The sequence below is a fragment of the Protopterus annectens genome, chromosome 13.part0 (genome assembly GCF_019279795.1).
Source record: "Protopterus annectens isolate FY-2018-M chromosome 13.part0, PAN1.0, whole genome shotgun sequence".
In the NCBI taxonomy this organism is placed as follows: Eukaryota; Metazoa; Chordata; order Ceratodontiformes; family Protopteridae; genus Protopterus; species Protopterus annectens.
Window position 1 is genome coordinate 1,275,011,194 of NC_056747.1, and position 9,431 is coordinate 1,275,020,624.

Sequence of the window (9,431 nt, forward strand, 5' to 3'; positions counted from 1 at the left end):
TGTACTTTTGTTCAGAAGTGGGTGAAAATAGATAAAAACTATGGAAAACTGAAATACATTCCCCCACCACCAAATTATAACTGCTTAAAAACAGGTATGCTGTTGGCTAACAAATTATATTGCTTTAGAAATGCCGCATGGTTTGATCTGACTGGTTACTTGAAATGCCCCTCAAAACTATGCATCTATAGCTTTTCCAAAATGAAATGCAGTGCACATATCCTTCTGCCATTTTCTGCTGCTTTGGGATGTCCTGTTTTCTTGTTTGCTATATTTATACTATTACAAATTTAATTTTATTTTTCTTTAAGCAAAGAGATATAAAATATGTCATTTATGAATGTTTGTTGAGAATCACTCTCATGGCATCATTGTATTGTCTTTGTAAACAACCACAGACATTTTATTTGAAAAATGTACAAAATAATGTAATCCCCTACTGTTCTAGTGACTTGAGTTTGGAAAGAGACGTCAGTCACTTTTAGAACTGGCCAAAGAACATCCATTTGTCTTTTTTCCCAGGGAGGTCACTGCAACTAATCACTGACTCCCATCTACTAATAATCTAGAGGGTATCACAGGTAGGTTCCATGACAGAAAGGAGTATTTTATATATATATATATATATATATATATATATATATCAGCAAAAGTATCTCCAGAATCAGAGCATACTAGCTGTGATCCCCAAATGTCTGTAGGCCCTGGGAGAAAACAAGAGAAAAACCTGGAGGGTGGTCATTGTGAAGCCTTTCCTGCTGTTCTGCGGCCTACTCTGCCATTTTGGTTTGGAACAGCTGCATATGGATGGTCATCTATCCACCTACCCAAACGAAAAGGAAGGTGAGAGGTGGTCAGAGTAACAGGAGGAACAGGGCTGAAAAACACCTGTCCTGCCAAAGAAGAATAAAAATCTTCTGGGGGAAAAATGATAATCCAAACAAAAAAAAAATCAGTTACTGCATGTGTATTATAATCCAGCTGCACGATGCATCCCGCTTTTCTTGTCTGTATGTGAAGAATTATTTAAAAAACTCCAAAAGAATTTTAAAGTGTTTAGGCAAAGCAATCACATAGAATATGTTTTTATTTACCTGGTGTTTGTTTTTCTTTTCTTTTGGTTTTTTTTTTTGCTTTTTTTTCCTGTCTTTCTCCCTTCCCCATCTCTCTCTTTCTGTCTCTTTCCCAATCTCTTTCTATCTTTCTAATGCTCTTAATTCCCTCAGTTCTGTCTGTCTTCAGCATGGGGTCTTTGTGTGGTTTGTCCGCTAAACAAACTTGTTTGGACTAAAATGTCAAGGCCGGTATTGTTTTTGCTCTTTTGTACAACCTCTGATGCTTCTGTTTGTAGATTAGTGATACTATGTACAAATATGGATGCCATGGTACCTTATCTGTGAGAAATGTGGTTTTGTGACAAACAGAAGTTCAAAAATAAATGTAAAAAGATTTTTTTTCATAAAATGAGATTGTCTGATGTTAATAAATAGTTTCCCTACAGAATTTTCTGTCATGAAGTTTTGTTTTCTTTGTAAATGATTTATTTAATGAATATATTCCAGATTTCATATTGCTGTTTTTTTAGTTAAAATCACTGACCATTGCAGCACACTTTAAATGGATTTATCACAATCTACTGTGAACAATTAAGGCTATAAGGAAAATTCCTCATGTTTGCTGTGTTCATACATTTACATGATAGTGTTTGAAAGCCAACCATAGCATATTAGGAAAGAGATTCAACCACATCTTTGGACAGCTCAGAGTTCTTGTTTCATACAAAGTACTTTTGTTGTTGTGTCTTTTGGCTTTTCCCGGTTAGGGGTCGCCACAGCGGAACTCCGGTCCGCTAATGATTGGCAGTAGATTTTTACGTGCCGAGTTGCCGGCCCTGATGCACAACCTTCAGCGAAGGTACGCCCATTCATGCATGTCTCCACACAGAAGACGCTCTAGCTGAGAATCGAACAGGACAACGTCTTACTGTGAGGTGACAACGCTACTGCAGCACCATCACCACAGTGTTTCATACAAAGTACTAGTTAAGCAAAGTAAGTAGGACAGGAGATGTTTTATAAAAGGTATAATGACCCACCTCGTGCTTAACTAGAGAAAGGTTGTGTCACAAACACCATCAGATCATTTCCCATGGTTGGTGAGAAATACCAAAAATCAGTGAAGCTGCGCAGTTGAGCTTGCTCACTTGCCTTGTATTAATGTGACTGGGGAATATAAAATACCATAGTCCGGCTAACTGTAGTGCCCCAATTGTATTTCTTCTATTGTGTGACACCAAAGACAGTTCCTTTCTGTTAGTGATGCTAATTTATTCACTAACAACATGCTTTCCTGTACAGGACAGCTGAATTTCCCCTTTTGTTACCCCTCCTGCTGCACTCATCCTATCGTTCTGTCAACCTACTGTTGATGTCCAGTTAAGTGACACTCAGAATATTAAAATTGGAATGTCACCAGCTTAGCTTAGCTGATGTTAGATTCACAGAAGAGGAAGAAGAAGACTGTTATGTTTTTGTCTCACTTTTTCCTTTTCTCTGAGTTTAGATGGCTTCTGAGTTAGTACTTATACAGTTCAGGGGTAAGGGGGTTGTCTGTCCCCATGTCAGGGATGCAAAACCACTTGTCCCTCTGCAAAACAAGTATTTTTCTGTGTTTTATGTACTTGACAGTGTCATGGATTCAAGCTGTGACATCTCAAGGTTTTGTTTATGTTTGCTTAATCGTGTGTTAGTTGTCCCTGACAAAGTTATCCCTGACTAAGGCCCAGTTATTCACAATAAATCCCCCAAATTCACCACCTTCATTCTGAAACACTGCAGAGTAAGGCTTCTATTGCCACCCCATTATATTTGCAGAGCACAGAGTTCAAAGAATTAAATGTATTTTATGATGATTATCTGTCAGATTAATGTGACTTAGGCATTCAGGCTTTCTTCACTAAATGGGTTGGAACTGCTAACCCACTCACTTTCTCCTGAAAAAGGAAAAAATACCCATTCTAGTTCTGTTAATCTGTGTGAAAAGTATATTCAGTGTTAAAAATGTCAAAACTTTTATAATATTTTATTAGGATCCTGTGAACACATGTTTATTTATGCATCTAACCAGGAAAATCAATAAGGACAGCGCAAAGTAAAGTGAGACGCCAAGTTTTCAGTGGCTGCCTAATATAAGTAGCTATTCACTGCTTGATTCACTCTATTTATTATTTATTTATTTCCAGTTTTATGACCAGGGAAGTCCACTGGGCCCAGAGAACCCATTTTCAGTGGAGGCCTGGGGAAAAAACCTCCACAATATAAAATACAAGTACAAGTTTGTTTGTGTCTTTCGGCTTTTCCCGGTTAGGGGTCGCCACAGCAGAACTCCGGTCCCCTAATGATTGGTAGTGGATTTTTACGTACCGGGTTACCAGCCCTGATGCACAACCTTCAATGAAGGCACGCCCCATTCACGTATGCCTCCACACAGAAGATGCTCTAGCTGAGAATCGAACGGGACAACGTCTTGCTATGAGGCAACAACGCTACCGCAGAGCCACCACCGCAGTATAAAAGTACAATTGCAAAATACTAACAGAAATACAAGAAGAATATTTACAATTTTAACAAAGAACGTCAAACAGAAATATCATGTAGTAAACAGTAATAATTTTGAAAACATGTTCATAATTAGAAATGATGTCAGTCGGTAGGCAGTTTAAGTTCCTATATGTTAAGTAATAATAGTGAAAAATTGGTGGAATATAGCTTGGTAATAGAAGGAGACTGTTGGGCTAGAAGGGAGGTATAAGAGAGTTAGGGATGGGCTAGGTAGAAAGGATACAGCTACATTTCCATTTGAAGAAAAGGTAGGAATGGAGATGTGTTTTAAAGTTTTCTAGGTTCTGCATTGTTCTTTGAGTAGGGGAAGGGAATTTCATTTTTCGGTTAGGGAAAAAGAGAGGAGTAGTTGTCCGGGTGTGCGGTTAGGTTTATGAGCACTAATTGGGTTTTGATTTTTGGACATGAGAGTTCTGTTTGGTAGGTATGGGGGAAGGATGTTAGAGAGAGCGGGGCATTTAGTAGGGCTGAAGAGAAGTCTATGAGCTGTGATCAGTTGGAGGTAATCCAGGTAGTTTGAAAATTCTAGCCAAGTTATAGAGTGGAGGGCTACACAATGGTGGGAGGAGTATTTGGCGTTAGTGGCGAATTTGGAGATTTTTTTGTAGCAGTTTTCTAATTTGGAAGTGATGGAGATTGGCAGGTTAATTAGCAAGGGAGCTCCCTACATTAGGGAGGGAAGGAGTTAAGTGGAGGCAAGACTATATCTAGTGTGGGGTGAGAGGAAGCAATTGTTCCTGTAAAGCATACCAAGCTTTTGGTGTTTCTTTTTTATGTTTTCAAGTATGTGGTTGACAAATTTTAGATACTCATCTGTAATAACACCTAATAATTTAGCATAAGGAACAACTTCGATAGGAGTGTTGTTTCGGCTTAAAACCTGGAAAGAGGTTTGTCAAAAGGGAAGGATTTTGAGGGTAGAAATATTAATATTTTAGATTCATTGGCATTTAGAAAAAGGTGGTTTTGGAGCATCCAAGCCTCAGTGGTTGAAAAGGCGATCTGGGTCTTAGCTAGAAGTTTGTGGAGGTTAGTGGCAGAGCAGACTAATGTTGTCATCTGCATATTGGATTACTGTAGTATTGGGAATGGCAGAGTGAAAGGTATTGATAAAGGTATTGAACAGCAAAGGACCAAGTATGGATCCCTGCGGTACACCTGTGGGGGTATGGAGAAAAGAAGTGATGCCTTTTCTCCTTTTCATAGCCTGAGATCTATTGGACAAGTAACTCAAGAACCAGGATAGGGTGTTTTGAGAGAGACTAAGTTTAGAAAGATGGCTCAGAAGATGGGTGTGGGAAACAGTATCGAATGCCTTGGCGAGATCCAAAGCACTTTCGATACTACTTTCCTGTAATCTCGGGCACAATGACTATGTCAAGGAATGAGAGGAGATCTGTTATGGTACTGGGCCCTGGTTGGAATCCATGCTGGGTAGGGCTAAAAAGATGGTTTTGAGTTAGGAAGGGCATAAGTTGGAGATGAATGCATTTTTTTCAGGATCTTAGAGATTGGAGAGAGGATAGTTATGGGATGGAAGTTTGAAATATTGGTGTTTTGCCACCTTTATGGAGAGGTAGAATATATGCCATGCACCAGAGTTTGGGGATATAGGATTTCTGTATGGATCTGTTGATTAAGATGCTAATGGGATATGCGATCTCATCAGCAGCAAGCTTATTGAATTTAAAGGCAAGTTGTCAGAGGTGTTAGAGCAGGGTTTTATTTTGGACAGAAGTCTTTTTATATAGTTGGTAGAGATGGGTTTAGAGTCGAAGAAGGGGGATTCAGGATCAGTAGTCATGGGGGGGGGGGTGGAGGAGGAAATAGGCAGAGATAAGTGATTTTGTTGGGAAAGGTTTTGGTTAGTTCAGATATGGAGTTAATAAAGAATGAGTTAAATGATGAGGCTAGTTCTTGATCCAGTTTGCTGGGGTCTGGGCAGGGATTGTTTCTGGTACCTGGGTTAAGCTGTGCAGTTATGGAGTTCCAGAACTGTTTAGGATTTTTTGTATGGTTCGACTGGAGTTTGATGTAGTAACATTTTTTGTCTCTAATGATTTGTTTTTTTTATGAGGTTGCGGATCTGTATGTATTGAAGTAGGGTTTAGGGGAGTTTGTTCTTTTGGTATAGTTTCCAGGATGTGTCCCTTTAGCGCAAAAGTTGTTTAGTGTCTTTGTTTAGCCATGGGGCAGTATTGGTTTTTATTTTTTTTTGTTCTTCTGGATGCTAGAGTATTTAGAGTATTTAGAAAAGTGGAATTAAAACAGACAACGGCATCATCGAGAGGAAGGGTTTTTAGGATGTTCCAGTTCATTTGTTTGAGGGAATTTGAGAATATATTGGGGTTGATGTTACTGAGGTTACGTGTGTGTATGTAGTGGTGCTGGTGTAGGGGGGAGAAGGTTGAGCAAAGGGCAAAGGCAGGCAGGTGGTCATTGATGGAGTCAGGAATAGTGCTGGAGGCAATAATTTTATTAGGGTGTGAGACTAAGATCCAGTCAGGGGTTGAATCTGAGGATCTAGCTTTAATGGGTCTGGTTATGGAGTGAATTAGTTGGGTGAAGTTGAAGAATTTTATAGATTGGGTGGATGTTGAGTTATTAATGGTTTCCCAATTGATGTTTATGTCACCTAGAATGTAGGTTTCATTGTTTATTTTGGTTGAGACCCATAAGAGTATTTCTTCGAGGACTGGGATATTATTTCCTAGTGGGATATATAGTGAGATGATACATAGACTTTTATGGTTATTCATTTTTAGTAAGCGTGCTACTATTTCTGCATTAGTAATTTGAGGAATAGAGTTTGGGTAAGGGATTATGGTGAGTAGGTTATAATAGATTAAGGCAACGTCTCCACCTTTTTTGTTTGTGCGATCACACCTGAGGGCTTGAAATCTGGGAGGTAGGATTTCAGAATGAGACATATGGGGTTTGAGCCATGTCTCAGAGATGACTATGATGTCTGGTTGGTTGTAACATAGCCAGGCTTGAAATTTGGATACTTTGTTACAGAGACTCTGGGCATTGAGAGTAAGGTGGAGAGTTTTATGAGGGGAGGGGTGGTTGGAGAGAGGTGTATTGTTGTGTACAGATGAGTTAGGTCCAGGGATGGGTTGAATATCACCGGCTAGGCAGGGGATGATGAGGAGAGGTAGTATTAGGGGTTTTGTTTTTGTTTTATAGTATTGAGGGAAGTGTACTAAGAGTTTGATCATTTTAGACTTAGTTGTGGTTGGCATTATCCTGAGGTTAAACTGATAGCAGAAGATAGGTTGATAGAAGGGGAGATAGAGTAAAAACTTTCAGTAGTGGGATGGATATATGGTGTGTAATAGAGTTTGGGAAAATGGAGAGAAGAAGAGAGGGGGATGGTGGATGGAGAAGGAAGTGGCAGAGCATGAGGGTATTAGAAATATTAGAAGGATTGGGGATGTAAGGAGGGTTGGGAGGAGTAGGGAGGGCACGGAGGTATGCAGGTGTTGAAAATGGTCGCTGCTAGGAGATTAAGGAGACTTGGACTAAACTAGAGCGAGGGAGTGGAGTGTAGTTAGCAGGAGGCTGGGAGTGTGTGAGATGTGTGAGGAATGCAGGTGTAAGTAGGAGGGGTTTGGGTTGGGGTGTTATGGAATTGGGTAATGGGTGCTTATGGGTGGGGAAATGGCTAGAATAAATGTAGGAGTATTGGGGGATGGTGGGAATTGGGGACAGGGTAGGGGAGTGGAGTGAGCCGAGTGGAGCAAAGGGCGAATGGAGCGAGATGACCCAGATTGCAGGAGACAGAATGCCTGAGAACAGCTACCTTAACGGTAAGCAAACACTTAACAGGTTTCACTGCCCAAAATGATATAGGCAGGTGAGACAGTCTGGTTATTTCAGGGTGAATGTGAGGGTAGGTCTAGGGGAGTACAGACAGGAAGACTGTGGAAAGTATGGCCCAGTACACCTGTGCTTACCACTATAGGAAGAGAAGGCAGTGATAGGGAATAATCACCAGCTTATTGGCTGTTTTGCAAAGGTGCAGTGAAAAATGCACGTACAGGTACTTGTAAATGCCCGCAGCTGAAAGAAGTAAAGAAGCACGGCGGGTGAGGCTTGCCATTTCTATGAATCAGAGGGATCCTAGCTGCAGGGAATAGCCTTGTTTGAGGAAAAGGATTGAGGTACTTGTCTGAAATCCCTGCAGCTGTGAGAAGTAAAGAAACATGGCGGGAGAGGCTTAGCGTTTCTGTGAATCAGAGGGATCCTAGCTGCAGGGAGGAGCCATGTTTGAGGCAGGATTGGTGACAAGCGCATGGTGTTGGGGCACATAGGGGAAAAAGAAAAAAATTGAAAATTAGGTTCTGGAGTCATGTTTATCTCGTGGTAGGTGGTCTGCTGTGTTATTTTCTGGGTCTCCCTGTCCTCCTGTCTGCCTCTGTACTTCTAAGTGGCTGCTCTGTATCATATATGTGGGGAAAGAGGATCCAAAAAACAACAAGAAAGCAGGAGCCAAAATCTAAGTGGGGGAGTTAAATTACCACTCGGAGGTCAAATAGGTACATTTCTGCATGTCTCTAGCCTCTCCCATACCTGCCATACCTGTAGGAGAAAAAGGTTTAGAAAGCAGCCCCTTGTTTGGAGCTAAAAATCTCTGTTAAAATTCAGCAACAGGCAAAGACAATCGGAGATCATTCATTCATTAACTTTCTTTATTAAACTATCTGCAGAAAGTTTTCCAAGCTTCAACAGAACTGGTACTCCTTTGCACCAGACGTCTCTTTCTGTCGGATGTGCCAGGATCTGATCTGGTCTCTTGGGGATTGGCTCAACAGAATCAGGCTCCCTCCACACCCACCAAGAGATCAAATCAATGAGCTCAACAGTGGGCAGAGTTGCACAGGAAGTATATGGCCCAAAACCAAATGCCTTTAGGAATACCAATTCCTCTTAGGAAGGGTTATCATTAGACCAACCACCCCTTTGTCTGAGGATCTCTAAAATGTCTCCAACTGAGCTGTCATTAGATGGTGATCTTGGAGACCCTTCCCCTTCATTGAAATCGGTATCTTCATTGACTGACTCCTGAGGGGAATCCAAGAGGCTCCTCTTGCACTTCATCTTCCTACGGACTTCTTTGGTGGGATGTTCCAGAGAAGTATCGGAAGAAATAATTATACCCTGCTGTGTAGCCTGGAGACTTTGGGTTGGCTGTCCCTGTGGAGTAGAATGTTGAGGCTCAAGGCTGAAAGACATCTGTGATCCAGAGGGAAGAGCCAAGGGGGAAGGAACCATCTGATCCCTATAAGAGAGCACACTCTGCACCACTTCAAATCAGAATGCCCCAGGGATAAGGAAGGCATCGGAGCTGAGATGACATGCTTCTGGACCAGCAGCTCCCTCTGACCTGAAGTCACACCATCTGAGGCAGATATCATAACTGAGCTATTGAATGCCTAGGCTCCAAGGAACAGAGATGGCTCCAACAGCTTTGGAGTCAACTCTAACACCTCAGACCCAACAATGATGCTGCAGTTCCAAGAGTCGTCCAGTTCTGACATACTTGGAGCCACTGAACTCAAAGAAAATATTGGGTCCAAAGATAAACCAGTCTTTGGATCCAATACAGAGGGTGCCAGAAGTCTCAGATCCAAGAGCTCCTAAGCCAGACTGGAGAAAGAGCCATAAAGGGTGGATTAGTACGAGTAAAGGTCTCTGGACTTATGGGGGAAGGAGCCGTGAGAACTCCCATCTGAACTTGTGTCTGGAGAAACGTCCTCATCATTCTGCCCACATCAGCTTCTGTGAGACTTTTGGAAAAAGGGGAAG